We start from the raw sequence: 14729 nt of genomic DNA, 5'->3' as shown, positions 1-14729 counted from the left end.
TGCAGTTTCTTTTCCTTATTTTGGGAAATTACTAACATGTTATTTTTATTCATGTAAAAATCCGAAGACCAAACAGAGATCATAGCCGTAAGCAACCAGGCTCTTTGTGCACTTCACAACAGCCTATAAATAGCCAATGATACGTCGCTGAGCATAACAAAAGGAGCAGCCTGCAACATGCTGCTGCAGATGTTGGAGGGATGAAAGAAAAGACCAAGCAGCTGGAGGGACGGCGGTGATCCGTATTGTTCATTCAAAAGGCATGACACCCAATTCAGTGCTGAATAATGTAGTTGTTTTCTTGACCGAGTTTCATGAACACCTGTAAAAGCACAGCTGTGTAACATCTGCCTACCTTAAAAAATAAAATCTTCAGTTTTTAAAAGTTAAATCATTCTTCATTTGAGACTGCAGCTTTCCAGCACCAGTCACTACAGACTCACAAAAACCCAAAATGGCTGACTCCATTTACCCCTTATCCCGAGATGTATTGCAGGGCTGCCATGGCAACTGTCAGCCCCCAGCAACTCTGTGCTTTTCTCCCTCTGCTCTTCACCACACGTCTTCATTACCGATCCCAGACGTGGCCGTCTCTGGCCGCCGCTCCGGGCCACAAAAAGGCAAACATGTTCACCCATTAGTAAAACCTGGCAACCCAGGGAGACGTACGCAGGAAACATGGAGGAGAACTTCCCCACACACACACAGGCACAAGTCGGATGAGTCAGAGGCAATAAAGCAGCGTGGGCTTGTCTCGGTTTCATTCACTGGAGCTCCGTAGTACAGGAGCTGATCTAAATCTGGGCAACAATCGAAGGAAACTAAAGAAGTATTCTCATTGGGGAATAATGCGTGGACTATTAGCAGACAGAGTTACTATGTCAGCTGATGTTTGTCATCCTGTGACTCACAGAGGCTCCTGCTGTCCCCGTGGGTCACCCATTTCCCCTGGAGGAGACCCGGCAGAATGAGGAGATTGTTCTGGTGTTGCCCCCCTTTTGTGCCCCGCCACCATAGCTCACTCAATTAAGCACATTCTTGTTCATTAGACACAGACCGATATACTGTAAAGGCCTCCGAAAGCAGTGATGTTACAGCAGAGGATAGCAAAGAAGAGGAGCTTCAGACTGGATGCAGACAATGAGCTGTCTGTGTTTTTACAATATCAGTCAGAGAGGACGGACACAAAGCAGAACGGTGGAGATCTACCCTTCCTGAAAAACATGCTTTGGAGTAATAAGAGTCACAAATAGTCAACACGCAAAGAAAGAAAAAATAGGGATGAAACTAACTTCCATCCATCCATACATCCATTTTCTTCTGCTTATCCGGGGTCGGGTCGCGGGGGCAGCAGCTTCAGAAGGGAGGCCCAGACTTCCTTCTCCCCAGCCACTTCTTCCAGCTCCTCCGGGGGAATCCCAAGGCGTTCCCAGGCCAGCCGAGAGACGTAATCCCTCCAGCGTGTCCTGGGTCTTCCCCGAGGCCTCCTCCCGGTGGGACGTGCCCGGAACACCTCACCAGGGAGGCGTCCAGGAGGCATCCTTACCAGATGCCCGAGCCACCTCAACTGGCTCCTCTCGACGTGGAGGAGCAGCGGCTCTACTCTGAGTCCCTCCCGGATGACCGAGCTTCTCACCCTATCTCTAAGGGAGAGCCCAGCCACCCTGCGGAGGAAGCCCATTTCGGCCGCTTGTACCCATGATCTCGTTCTTTCGGTCATGACCCAAAGCTCATGACCATAGATGAGGGTGGGAACGTAGATTGACCGGTAAATCGAGAGCTTCGCTTTTTGACTCAGCTCTCTCTTCACCACGACGGACCGGTACAGCGCCCGCTTCACACTAGACGCTGCCCCAATCCGCCTGTCGATCTCCCGCTCCCTTCTTCCCTCATTTGTGAACAAGATCCCCAGATACTTAAACTCCTCCACTTGAGGCAGGACGACCCCCCTGACCCGGAGAAGGCACTCTAACCTTTTCCGGCTCAAGACCAGGGCCTCGGATTTGGAGGCACTGAGCCTCATCCCGGCCGCTTCACACTCGGCTGCGAATCGCTCTAGTGAGAGCTGCAGATCACGTTCCGATGAAGCCAACAGGACCACATCATTTGCAAAAAGCAGGGATGCGATCCTAAGGCCACCAAAACGGATCCCCTCAACACCTCGGCTGCACATAGAAATTCTGTCCATAAAAGTAATGAACAGAATCGGTGACAAAGGGCAGCCTTGGCGGAGTCCAACTCTCACCGGAAACGAGCCCGACTTACTGCCGGCAATGCGGACCAGACTCTGACACCGGTCATACAAGGACCTGACAGCCCATATCAAAGGGCCCGGTACCCAATACTCCCGGAGTACCCCCCACAGGCCTCCCGAGGGACACGGTCGAACGCCTCCTCCAAGTCCACAAAACACATGTAGACTGGTTGGGCGAACTCCCATGCACCCTCCAGGACCCTGCTGAGGGTGTAGAGCTGGTMCAGTGTTCCACGACCAGGAACTAACTTTGAATTGAATCTATAATAATTTGTCTTACAAGAAGAGTTCACGCGCTTCAGTGTGAAATAAGAAAACATCGACTCGCATGATGGTTGGATGCTAGATGTTGACCATAAACTTAGTCAGAAAGTCTGGAAAACAGCTAAGTAAGCATTTATACTTCCATAAACAGGAACATGCTCACATTCTGCAGACATGAGTCACGAAAAGTTGGAAGCACCTCAAAGTTAAAAAAAAAAAAAAAAAAAAAAAGGGGGAGCAGATTTTACAAAAAGTTCTTTTTTTCTGATGTTTATGTTTTTATTTCCATAGTACTAAAGCAAAAATAAGATTTTCAGTATCTGAGCTTGGAAAAGGAAAACATTATGTAATGTGAGGAGGTTATATTGGATCCGCTGAAAGGAAAGAAATCAGGATGTGACGCTTTTGGCTGCTCTTGGCGGGAGAGGAAGCGAGTTTCCCGCGCGTTTTGTTATTTTTTTAACCCTTCAGAGGTGAGGCGAGAGGAAGGAGTGCTCCCTCATTCCCCATCCTCCTCCACTGGTTTCCTCTCTCCTTCCTTCCTTCCCTGATCGCCCCCTTGCCTCTTACCTTCCCTCCCCCTCCCCTTCTTCCCCTCTTCCCTCCCATCCTGCAGCTGTCTCTGTGTCGCCACATGTTGGAGGACAGAGCACTGCTCTGTGAATACGCACTGGTGGAAACACAAAGACCAGTTTACCCCTGGACTTTAGCACTGAAACTGAACGACACCCTCTATAAAGATTTATTCTGTCAAAAGAATGTGATTTGTGCCAGTGCAGAGTCGGAAAATACGCTCTTCTTTTGATAGATGTCACACAATAAAAAATAATTAAGGGGGAAGGGAAAGGAATAAAAACCTCAGCCCCTCACGGTCCTCCGCAGAATCAAGCATCAAATATCCTGCTCTGATTAAGAATGAACACATGCTGTCCTCATGCTTGTATCCTTTCCAGGACTCTTCAGATCCTACCAAACACTCTGAAGTTACCAAACTTCAAGCCCCGTTTCCATAAAGTATGTTTTCGTTTATCATTTCAGCTGAGAGGAATGCGTCCCATCAGGCTCAGATAATAAGGAGGCCAGACAGGCAGAGGAGCAAGGAAGAGCGTCGAAGCACCGAAGCCTGAACGTTGCTACGGCTAACGCTACCCTGATTTAAAGAGACACAGTAATGTGCTGGCTGCTGGCTCAGTCGAATCGCAAGAGATGGAGCTGTAGCAATGTGGACCAAGAGCACAATGCGTCCTTTGAATGCTGAAAACTCTTTTTTAGTCTCTTGATCTGAAAAGACCCTTCTCTCTTCTGTCTCTCCCCGCGTCTCCTTTGCCAAGTGCTCTCTGGGCCTGTTTTCTCAGCTGGGAGGATGGAAGTCAGACAGGGGGAATATAGAAGGGGGGAGGCTTTGGGCAGACAGGAATGAAGCAAGGAATGATAAGCTGAAGGATGAAGAAAGGGGCGAATTTAGACAACTAAATAGACAGGTTTAACTGCTTCATTGATAAGTGGCAAGAGGAGAGCGGAACTACATCCAAAAGCAATAAAATCATGTGAACTAGTCAAGGAATCATGAATAAAGCAGAGTTGTACCATATATATTTGTGTTTTCAGGAGATTAAGAACCCTCCATCTGGTGTAGAGTGGTCTGAGGGCGTCCCTCACCCCCACCTTGCTCCCAACACACATAAAACAACAACATGCCAGCATAACCCCAAACCTACCACACGCATCATACACCCCCCCATATAAGCAGCCCACAGCTTTCACACAAATGCAGCTACCACACACCCCCCCACAGCAGCATGCACCATCTAATCCACTGCCTCCTCCACCGCTGCTGTTGTCATAGTTACGGAAAATTCCAGATTTCAGATGCGGGAATTAGCAGGAAGCTGCGAGGAAGCTGTCAACTTAAACGTGTGACAAAGAACGAAGAAGCCTTAAAGCGTGGTGGGCGGTTGGAGGGGGGGTGGGGGGTAGGTTGTGTTCATGTGAACGATTTGGCATCAAAGATTAGATGTTCTGCAACATATACTACATGCTGCACATGCCAGGGCTTTAGCTGAGAAAGCAACTGTGTGCTAAAGTGTTAGCGTGTGCATGCTACCAAAGGTCTGTGAACACCAGGCCCCTCAGACATGGAGGCACTGACACAGGCGCATGTCGACAGCTCCACGCCATGCTGACAGGTGCTGCTGCGGAAATGGTGCAGCTGTTGCCTGGATATTTCAAGCTAATAACCCCAGACCATCAAACAGCTCTCCATTTCCCCTCCCCGCCCCTCAGCTCTGAGCCAGCACACCCCAGCCTGGAGTCAGAAAGAAGAAGACTCAGACTGGGAGCCCGTCATTTCACACACTGTTTGTTTAAAAACAAACCAAAAACTGTTCTTCCATTGCCATTTTAAAAATGACTGCTATGCCTAAAAAAAAAAAAAAGATGTTTCACTCCACAGAGTTTAAAAAACGGACACATTAGTTCATCACAAAGGACAAAGACATTGGTAGATTTGCTTTAAAATGTTTACTTGTATGTCGTCATATGAGCTTCATCAAAGGAAAAGACAGCAAAGAGATAGGTCAGACGACCTGAAATTAAAATTCATTTACCCGCTGGAGTAAGATCACAGTTTATTAATTTAAAAATACAATTGAAGAATAAATAAACAAATCATTGGCATTGGTCGTTATAGAGTCCTGAAATAAGAACCTTCGAAAGTTTGTGACACAAGACACAAAATCATGTTTGCATCTGTTCATTTAAAAATCATTTAAGGGTTAAAAACGACATGCAATGGATAAAAGCGAGTTATGAAAGATAAATGGAAAAAAAATATGCTCTTTAAAAAGCTACAATGCAACATATAAAGTATATAATTTTGTCTTCTTTAAAAAAAAAAAAAAAGTAGTTCACAGTTGTTAAAAACAATGACTTCAAGCGGACTTTGAAGTCAAGGTCAGTTTTATGTATGTTCCTTGAAAAGACCCTTCTCTCTTCTGTCTCTCCCCGATTTTACCAGATCTGGTAAGATCTTGGTTACTCTCGTAATTAAACAAAATTCCTGTAGCATGGCCCTAATCCTCCATCATACAGAAGGGTTGATTCATATAAAAGTCACTTTTTGAAAATATTTGATGTTATTTGTAATTTTTTTTTTTAGAAAATAAAGCAAGAAAAAAAGCATTAAAATCTGGAATGAAAAAAAAAGCGATTTTATTCTTAAGCCACAACGCTCAGCCCTACTCAGGCCCTGTCCATAATACTGCAACTATATTTCACCTGATGGATAGTGAATGCTACTTTCACCCATTTCATTTGCATTGAATTAAAATGAAGACATACACCTTTTCTCTCAGGCTCAGTTTTGCCTGTGTGGCAGCAGACAGAAATGTCAAACATCTGTGGAATGAACAGATTTCCAGCCACATCGTAAATCCTCAGTGAAGATGACTTGTACTAGCAGTCAGACACACAACAGGAAGTCATGAGAAAGTCACATACTTGTTAAACGCTGGGGGATAACAATCTGGATTTTAAGACATGAACTTAACCGAGGGGAACGTGGGAATATTTCAGGGGCTGCAGCTCATGTTCTGACAGTGATTTGAAATTCAGCGGTGTGGACGAGTCGCGAGGGACTCTGCTGAAGGCTGAGAGCTCGGGGACAGGTGCTAAACTCATCAACAGGACGAGTGCAGTCTGCAGGAAGTGAACTCAAACGTGAGAATGCATATAAAAATGCAAAAATGCTGAAAAAAAGGACGGACTCTATAAACCCAGATCCGAGATGCAAACCAGTAAACCTGAGCCTTTAGATCCAGTACAGTCAAATCTGTTCACTCTTATTTGGAAACCTGCATGAATCATCAATCTCTTGTTTGCATCGCTGTGTTTATCTTGTAGGGAAAACAGCCCTTTAAGATGATTAATTATAAACACTGCAGAATGGTTTAAGGGAAAATGAGGAGATCTGAGTGGAAAAAGCAGCTCCAGTGCCCCAGTTTACTGTTCTCATGGTACGCCGCCTCTCCCTCCCTCCACCTCTCTCTCTTTGTTCTCTCCCTCCCTTCTTGCTTTCTTTACTCTGCATTTTTGTCAGCGCACAAATCTCATTTGCTTCATAAAATCCTTTTATTTTATCCCCTCTTATTACGTTTTCCTGCTTCCACTCCCTTGCCTGTCTTTTGTTAAGCCAAATAACAGAGACCCCTGCTCCAGATAGCAGCGTGGTCTGGCAGTCTGTCTTGCTGACCCCACCGTCCATTCCTCCCTCCTTTCCTACTCTTCCAGTGACCCCTCTGCATTTGTGTCCGAGGAGCCAGTGGACATCATCGCAGTGTGCCGCACTCGTCTGTCTGTGTCCATAAAGATCAAATATTCATGTGTCCACTTCTTGCGGCGGCGTCTCGCCAGGCAACGGCAGATGAAGTTGGCTGGCGAAAGACTCAGTTTCCATGGCAACCCCCRCCATCCATTTCCATCCCTTCTCTCTCTCGCCTTTGTTGGGCAGCACAGGGAGGGGCGACAGATACCTCCCTGGAAACAGGTCGCGAGCAGACGAGGGACGTTGGCATCGCAGAGAGTAGATCACCAGGAAATGATGGGACTGCATGTCTTCTGGTTGTTTTGTTTTTTTTTTGTCTTCCTCCTTTTCGTCGCCTCTTTGTCTCCCCTCTACACTGCCTGCCCCCGTCTCACCCACCCACCCAGCACGTATAAAGCAGCAGCTCTGCAGCGAGACTGTAAGCTGCTTACTATAATGCAGCTAAACAAAGACTTGTAGCATGTCTTGTTCCCCCCACCTCTCCCCACCTCTCTCTCTGAGTGTCTGAACAAATTGGACCAGAATGCAGCATTCATCCTCTTCTTTGCACTGAGGTGTAACTTCCTTAARAGAAATWWAAAAAAATCAAATGGAGCTCTTGACCCATCTCTCCTTTATGTTACCAGCACAAAGTGATTCAGAGTGAAAACACCTCCAGCTGGAACTGCCTGAAAATCTCACTTTAGCTGTTGGTCTCTTGCCTGATCTTTTCTTCTCATCACTTCCAATTTGTCATATATTCTGCCTGACTGAGCATCGCTGCCCAGTTTTTATTGTCCTTTGTTAGAGACCACCAGCCCTTTTTGAGCTGCAGTGATATTATCACATCTATGTGTGTGTGTGTGGTTTTTTTTTATGTGGATCACTTCCAGTTGTGTATATTACGCACTCGTCTTTTGTTTTTACTCATTCCTCTGCCACCACCTGAGCCTCCGTCTTACCAGGTAGTYGAGCAGAGCCTCTTAAAGGTATATGAAATAAATTCATATATGAAACAGACACAGAAAACGTTAAATCCACTAGAACAAAGGTGAAGGGAAATAAAACTAGAGGAAACCCAAACACACAGGAAAAGGTGCGAGAACAGAGGAGACAAAGAAAATACTCATGTTTGACAGTAGCGTGTGAGTGTAACCATGGCAACAAAGCAAAAGAGTGACATCATTTTTGTTCTCAGAGTGCTTTGGTATTGTCTTTGGCTTTTTTTTTTTTTTGTGGAGTCTTACTTTACCATCAGCACTTCGATTCATGTCAGAAGGAGAAAAAATTTATTTATCTTAATTTTTCTTAAAATTTTTTAAATGTATTTTGAAGCCTAACCCTATCATCAATTGAATAATTTCAATTGAAATGAAATTATTATTTTTTAATAAATTGCCTTGAGATGACATTTTTTTATATTAATAAGCTGAATGAMTAGTATTTTCTCAGACATGAAAAAGTACAGAAACTAATATTTCTGCTCCCARGGTCACTTTTTGAATCCAAATCTTGGGTCCAGAAACCTAGAATACAGAGTTATTGTTCTGGCCTGTGGTCTCCTYCCTGCTGGACGGCCCTAGAAGCCTGCCTGACCTCTCCTCACCATATCTCTWATGCTGATCTTTTGGAGGAAGCTCTTTTCAGTCGCTTGGATCTTGGACCYCCTTCTCTTAAGCTACGATCCAATTCTCATGACCATATTTGAGGATCTGAATGTCGATAGACCACTAAATCAAGAGCTTTTATTTTTGCCTCARCTTTGTGCTTCCTGTGACGATCAAAGCATCGCCTGCGAAGCTGCAGATGAGGCCCAGATCAGCCTATTCATCTCCTGCTGGATCCCACTACGACCCATTAGTCACTATTTTAATTAGTCGCAAATTATGAGATCATTTATTTTAGGTCTGCTTTAATAAACAATACCATCAAAGAATAACAAGCTAAAATTCAGCACAAAGTTAACAGACTCTGTCGTTTTGACAAAACTTGAGTTCACTTTACCTGAAGAACATTTATCTGTGAGCATTTAGTCTCCCAATAACAAAAATAYGCTAATTTAAGGTCAASAAATGTTCTTGTAATGACGTGGTCAAAGTTTAAAGAGACAGCATAAAAAACGGTTCAAGAAAATAATYCGTGTTCATCTTTAGGATTGCGAACACGAATGTGTCATTTAAGGTTTTTCCTTTCTTTTTTTTTTAACCTTGAAATGTCACTGTGGATGCAGTCCTCTTTTAAGTGCTGACCGTCCTTAAATGCAGACATTCCTACAAGTCGTGTGTCTGCACCACAGATACACCACACCCAGAAACTCACTGCACCCCGAGGAAATCAGACTGCCGCAGACTCTGCTGATGTAGGTCAATTGACTGACATCTCCCTGACCTCCRTTGATGTGTGTGGATGTAAAGGGTGCAAGAGGGGCCGGGCAGGCATACCAACACACGGCTACAAATATTGTAAATGAATTCAAAAGCTCTTTACTTTTATGATCTCTACCACAGTGTAATCAAAATTTAACCCTCTGTGGCACAGCGTACCATGTGACCGGGCCTGCAAGCACAAACATGCAGCACATGAAAGAAAGATCTCTTCATGTGGGTCAAAGTGTCGGACTCTTGTGACTTCAGCCTGACTGCTGGAGGAGACACAATAGCTTCAGGGGGATTTCCACATGAATTTTAGCATCATGTCAACTTTGTCCCATCGTGTTTTTCTCTCAGGTGCCGTCACCTTCTCTGCCCTAAATTGTGATTGGTTCCCCTGAAGGCAAAAACGTATCTACTACAAAATCTACAACTATTATTACTGTCTGTGCTTAAACGGAAATATTTTCAGCTACACAATGTCTGCACACTTTCTGTCTGAGAGTTTCCGTTCAGACACTTGCTGATAAATATCAAATAATAAGAAGTAGGTGGATTGCTTTGGAGTTGAGTCTAAAGGATCACATCTACCCAACACCAGTAACACAGAGGCAACATTAAAGCCGGGGTACGTAACTAATCAGAGTCAGGTGGAAGGTCGTAGTGCTGTCAATCATCCTTGTGTAGGCACTGCTAGATGGAGAAAGAAGTTACCGTGTTTAGGAAAACCATTTATCCACAGTTATTGGTGAGTTAAAAAAATTTTCCCATAGCGAGTCTCATACTGTCACAACATAGTGACAGTTTTAACAAATATGTACAAAACCTTTTTTTAAATAAAAGTTACATGTCCCAGTTTTGAAAGGCCAGTAATATGTATTTTCCAAGCACATTGTGGATTTTTATAGCACAATCAAGTAACAATGTTACCTTGAGTTGCTATAAAAATGCTGTGGATACCAAACATAGCCTAAAAGAAATTTGGCAGCTAGAAATTAAGCCTGTCTCTTTAAAAAGCTTCTGTTCTTTCTGACACTTCACCTTCAAGAAGTCATCACAACAATGTTTCSCATGGTGCCCACACTATTTGTTTGGTACACATGTAAAGGTTTTATAGGGATCACTGGCAGCCTGTGTGATTGTGAGAARATCAAAGGGTAGTAAAAAGTAGCACTATGTGGCTCTGTAACCTCTGGTGTGTAACCTCTGTTTGCATCAGCCTTCAATGCAACCTGCAAACCGGATGGACGCTCCCCTACCCTCAGTTCTTGCTCTTGTAATGATTTAAACCTTCAGTGAGAAGGTGTTCCGTTAATATGTGGCATGATATCTGGGAAGACACTAAAAAAAATTGAGATGATTGGTATTTTGAAGGAGCACATCAAAAATCGAGGCATGCTGGAGGTAAAATAAAAATAGCATGTGATATTTCCCATAGTTTCATCATGCCAGTGAAGATCTACTTCCTCCTTTATTTAACCAGTAAGCATCAGAGAAAATAATCTATGGATGACGAGACAGGGAAAAAAAAAAAAAGGAGAGACTAGAGGTTAACCTATTAAAAAAAAATAAATGTTTCTCTCTGGATATCATTGTGTAATAAAATACAGCAAACTTCACAAGAAAAAATCAGAAAATATAATCCGTCTGGTACTGTTTGTAATTAGCCYCAACATGAGAGAGACCTATCAGAATGATATTGAAGTGCCATGATGGACGTCGGCASTAAGGGATGGTAGTATTGACCTGTGCSACTAACTGAAATTGTTTTCCAAASTTGCTTTGCCAGTTTATTCATCGCTTGTACTTTTTGCAAGTCGAGCTAATTTATCTTCGAACGTGACACACCTGGTTGGGGCTSCTAGATGACGGTATTTACAAAAGTTGGAAATAGYTAGCTTAGAAACCGACCCATTCCTCGACCCTCCAGAGGAAGGTCGAGGTAATTATCGATTATCGGTAATCGATAATTACCGATTTGATAATCATGTGGTTAATTTTCCTGAATTAACCACATGATTTATGTCACTTTGTCATAAACAGCGTTTCTCCTTACACCGCAGCCTTAAAAACGTACAGAAGACCAGACGCTAACCAATWTCTTCCACATATGCYAGGCTACAACATGGTTACTGATAGGCAATTCGCCACAATGCAATACTTGACATCTTTCTAATCATAGTTACTTGTAGCGCATATTAATGTTTAAGTTCTTACCTTTTAAAATGTGTTTAAAGCTGCAAATCCGCTGGTTAAACCGAGGGTTTGACAAGTCATTATTTTTGACGGTTACTATCCACCGCCGCCATATCTTTCCTCATTAGTTCTACAATAAAATGACAAGTTTGGTTTTCACCCATGTTTGTTCGTGCAGCTGACCGCGCAGCATCCTATAACCATTTTTTCAAAAGTGAAATCAGCTAGCTAAAATCGTTATTGGGCTACTACGTGTGTTTTTGACAGTCATTACAACTTAAGTTTCTTTTTTTGTCTGTTTTTTACGTCCGTCATGGTGCAGCGGAARAAGTTTCGAAGAGCGTGACGTCACGTGCAAAGGGTCAATACATCAATATGTATTTTTTACATTTTTTATTCTGCCACCTTGCTATACTTTCGGAACTGTTAATATAACTGCAAAATTACTTAGCCTTTTATTTAAAAAAAGATAAAAAAATAAAATAGAAAAAAAGGCATCGAGTGGACAATAGAATAAATATTAAAATGTTTCTAATTAGTTGAATCAGACACTCCAAGAATAAATCAAAAATCAACTTATCTAAAAATGTTTTAGACATGCAGCTTATATTTGTAGAGTTTGATTTTTCAACCAAATTTTTTCATAAACAACCAATACAACTAATCCAACATGGAAATGAAATGAAAGAGATAAAGTGAAACAATGTTCTTCAGGAACTGCTGGTCCAAAAATAATAGCTCTTTAGCCTCACGTGGTTACAGGTCATATTTTGTCTCGATTTCTGTACAGAAAACATCGTGGTGGTCTCTCTCCTTCAGAAATACAGAACATCCTTTACAAATCTCACATCTGCTCTTCAATGGCATTTAATGCTGGTGGATGTCTTCAGGTCTGAGGTACGCTTTACTACACACACATGCACACATCAAAGGCCTCTTCCCAACATGATGTCAGTTGCAGATGTTTGTGCCGACAGGCAGGATGAGCTGAATGTTTTCTCAGCAGAAATATTTTTGTTTCAGGGAAAGAGCCATGCGAGCAATGAGGAAACAAAGGACAAAGACATGGAAATTAAATGACAAGCAGAAAAAATTTGTTTTAAAAGGGCCACGCAATTAGAGAAAATGTTCATATTTATAGAAATAGTTGAAGCAGCTCAACAACTATAAATGAACTGAGATGGACAGATTCCTGCACGAGTCGGAGAGATGATTTCTGGACTTGAATCCTGTTGCTTCAGGGTGACGACCGGTCGCCACGAGATCATGGAGATGTCACTCACAGGTGCGGCGGCACAGCCAATCGGTTGACACCGCTCTTCCCATTTTAATTAACTGTTAATTGTGTGTCACATGGAGGATGTTCTACAAACAGCCGAGTAATCTGATCATGTTGAAATCATAAAGCTATAACGACTGATGCAGGAGGACTGAATGGAAAAGATTAAGACGCAGTGGCACTTGAAGGCAAATTCAATGAAACAACAAATCTACTCATTCGTATTCATATAATTCAGTTTATTTATGTAGCGGAAAGCTATATGGTGACAACTTTTCCAGATGTGTAAAGAGCTGGGATAAGGATAGACATACACTGATGCATGCAAACGATGTACTAAGAACAAACCTTCTTAGCTTCATTAGTAGTCAGTAAAAGTCAGTATTGTTGGAGTTTAAATGCCACTCCGGTGTATATTTCTCCCCTCAAGCAGCAGGAATGCTGAACGACGTCCAGCTTAAGCTACACAGTTCTTAGAAACAGACAGAGAGAAAGAACCACTGAGGGGGTTTTACAGCCAAGTTAAAGATAAACTAAACATTTACTTCAGAGCCCCTGGCATGGTGACGCCAATGGCAGCCAAAAAAAATCCAAAGTGGTTGAAGAGAAATCTGACTGATGGGAGTTTGGTCTAGTTAGAAAAGAGGAGCTATAAGAGACGAGATGACGCAGAGCATAAAACATCACATGTTCTGTTTATGTAAATTCATTGTTTTCCCCACAGCTGAGGTCGTAGCTCTTCCAGCGCTCTCTCTCTCTCTCTCCCTCCCTCTCTCCTCCAGGAAGGGTGGCAGATATGCGCCGAGATTCACTTTGCTACCTGGAGACCGACAGCCTCGCTGCTCAGCCAATCAGAGGCTGTGAAAAACAGCCTCCTGCTCCTCCATTGGTCCCCTGATCCCCGGAGTTCATTCCTCTATCAATGCCTTGTCATTGTGTCGTCTGGCACTGCCAAAGCCAATTATACTGCCCCCTTTTCTTCTATTCGGAGCCCTTTTCTCTCGTAGACCCCCTTCACACTTTTAACACCATGAACACACACACACACACACACACAGAAACTGACACATGCATACCAATCTCCTCTAGCTCCTCAGAATGTCATGATGGAGTCTGGGAATCAGGAGGACCTGAAACTCATAGTAATGAGACTTCTACATATAGATCGCTGGTAACCCTCATATCTGAAAACTATTAGAATAAATAATAATGGAGCTGCAATATAAATACGTTAAGTATTTTAAGTTTTTCTCCCTAGTTTTTTTCCTCAGTACCATCTTACACCTGTTACCTATATTTGTCTCGTTTATGCTGCAAGACCATCTGGTTTAAAGAAAAAAAAAAAAAAGAAAAATAGGATGCCCTGTGAAAGTCTAGCATATTTGAACATATGAATATTAATACTTTTGACAAAACTAATAACAAAAGAATAAAATCTTAAAACAAAAACAAAAAATTTCCCAGACTACTGACCTCTGGTTCTAATTAGAAAGTGAAAATACAGTTCAGGCTTTCAAATTTGTAGCAATCAAGACCATTTATAGATTTTATTGTAAGACAAGGCTGTAAAACAAAGCCATGGATCAGCTGTATGTTTCTGGGAGACGTCTAAAAGTGAAGTGGCATGAAGCTTTGGTGCCACACCCGTTACTCTCCAACATGTTGGGGAAAACCCTGACGGGAGCTCAAAAAGACATACAAAGTTCTTAAAAGGGTCGTTTTAGGATTAACTCTTGCAGAAACTGGCTGATGCTGCTGAGGAAGGACTTATGTCAAGTGGAGGCGGCACACATTCAACAAAAAAATCTATTAACTTACTGAAATTGTTAAATGCACATTAAATAGCTTGCAGTCAGATTCATGAGTAATTTCAGTTGTTCAAAGTAAAAAAAAAAAAAAAAAAAAAACGTTTTAAAAATTGATTTTATAACTTCGCTACTTTCAACATCACCGCTGCCAACCTAAGCTCAAATATCTGACTTTAACGAACCATATGAACCGTCATAAAATATACAAAGGGTACAATCCTTATATTAAACATCAAAAGCATATTTCCATCAAAAACTG

The 14729-nt window shown here is 42.7% G+C and overlaps 1 long non-coding RNA gene across 1 annotated transcript; it reads left to right on the top strand.

Moving 5' to 3' along the window:
* The first annotated feature begins 12178 nt into the window (after positions 1-12178).
* LOC103471335 (uncharacterized) lies at positions 12179-13942 on the top strand. The gene is made up of 3 exons (XR_534629.2): positions 12179-12280; positions 12407-12668; positions 13445-13942. It is a non-coding gene; the product is annotated as an uncharacterized LOC103471335 (long non-coding RNA).
* Positions 13943-14729: the final 787 nt, after the last annotated feature.

This window comes from Poecilia reticulata, linkage group LG10, assembly GCF_000633615.1.
Source record: "Poecilia reticulata strain Guanapo linkage group LG10, Guppy_female_1.0+MT, whole genome shotgun sequence".
NCBI lineage: Eukaryota > Metazoa > Chordata > Actinopteri > Cyprinodontiformes > Poeciliidae > Poecilia > Poecilia reticulata.
The sequence above is the reverse complement of the archived record's forward strand: the minus strand, read 5'-3'. Positions and strand labels throughout refer to the sequence as shown.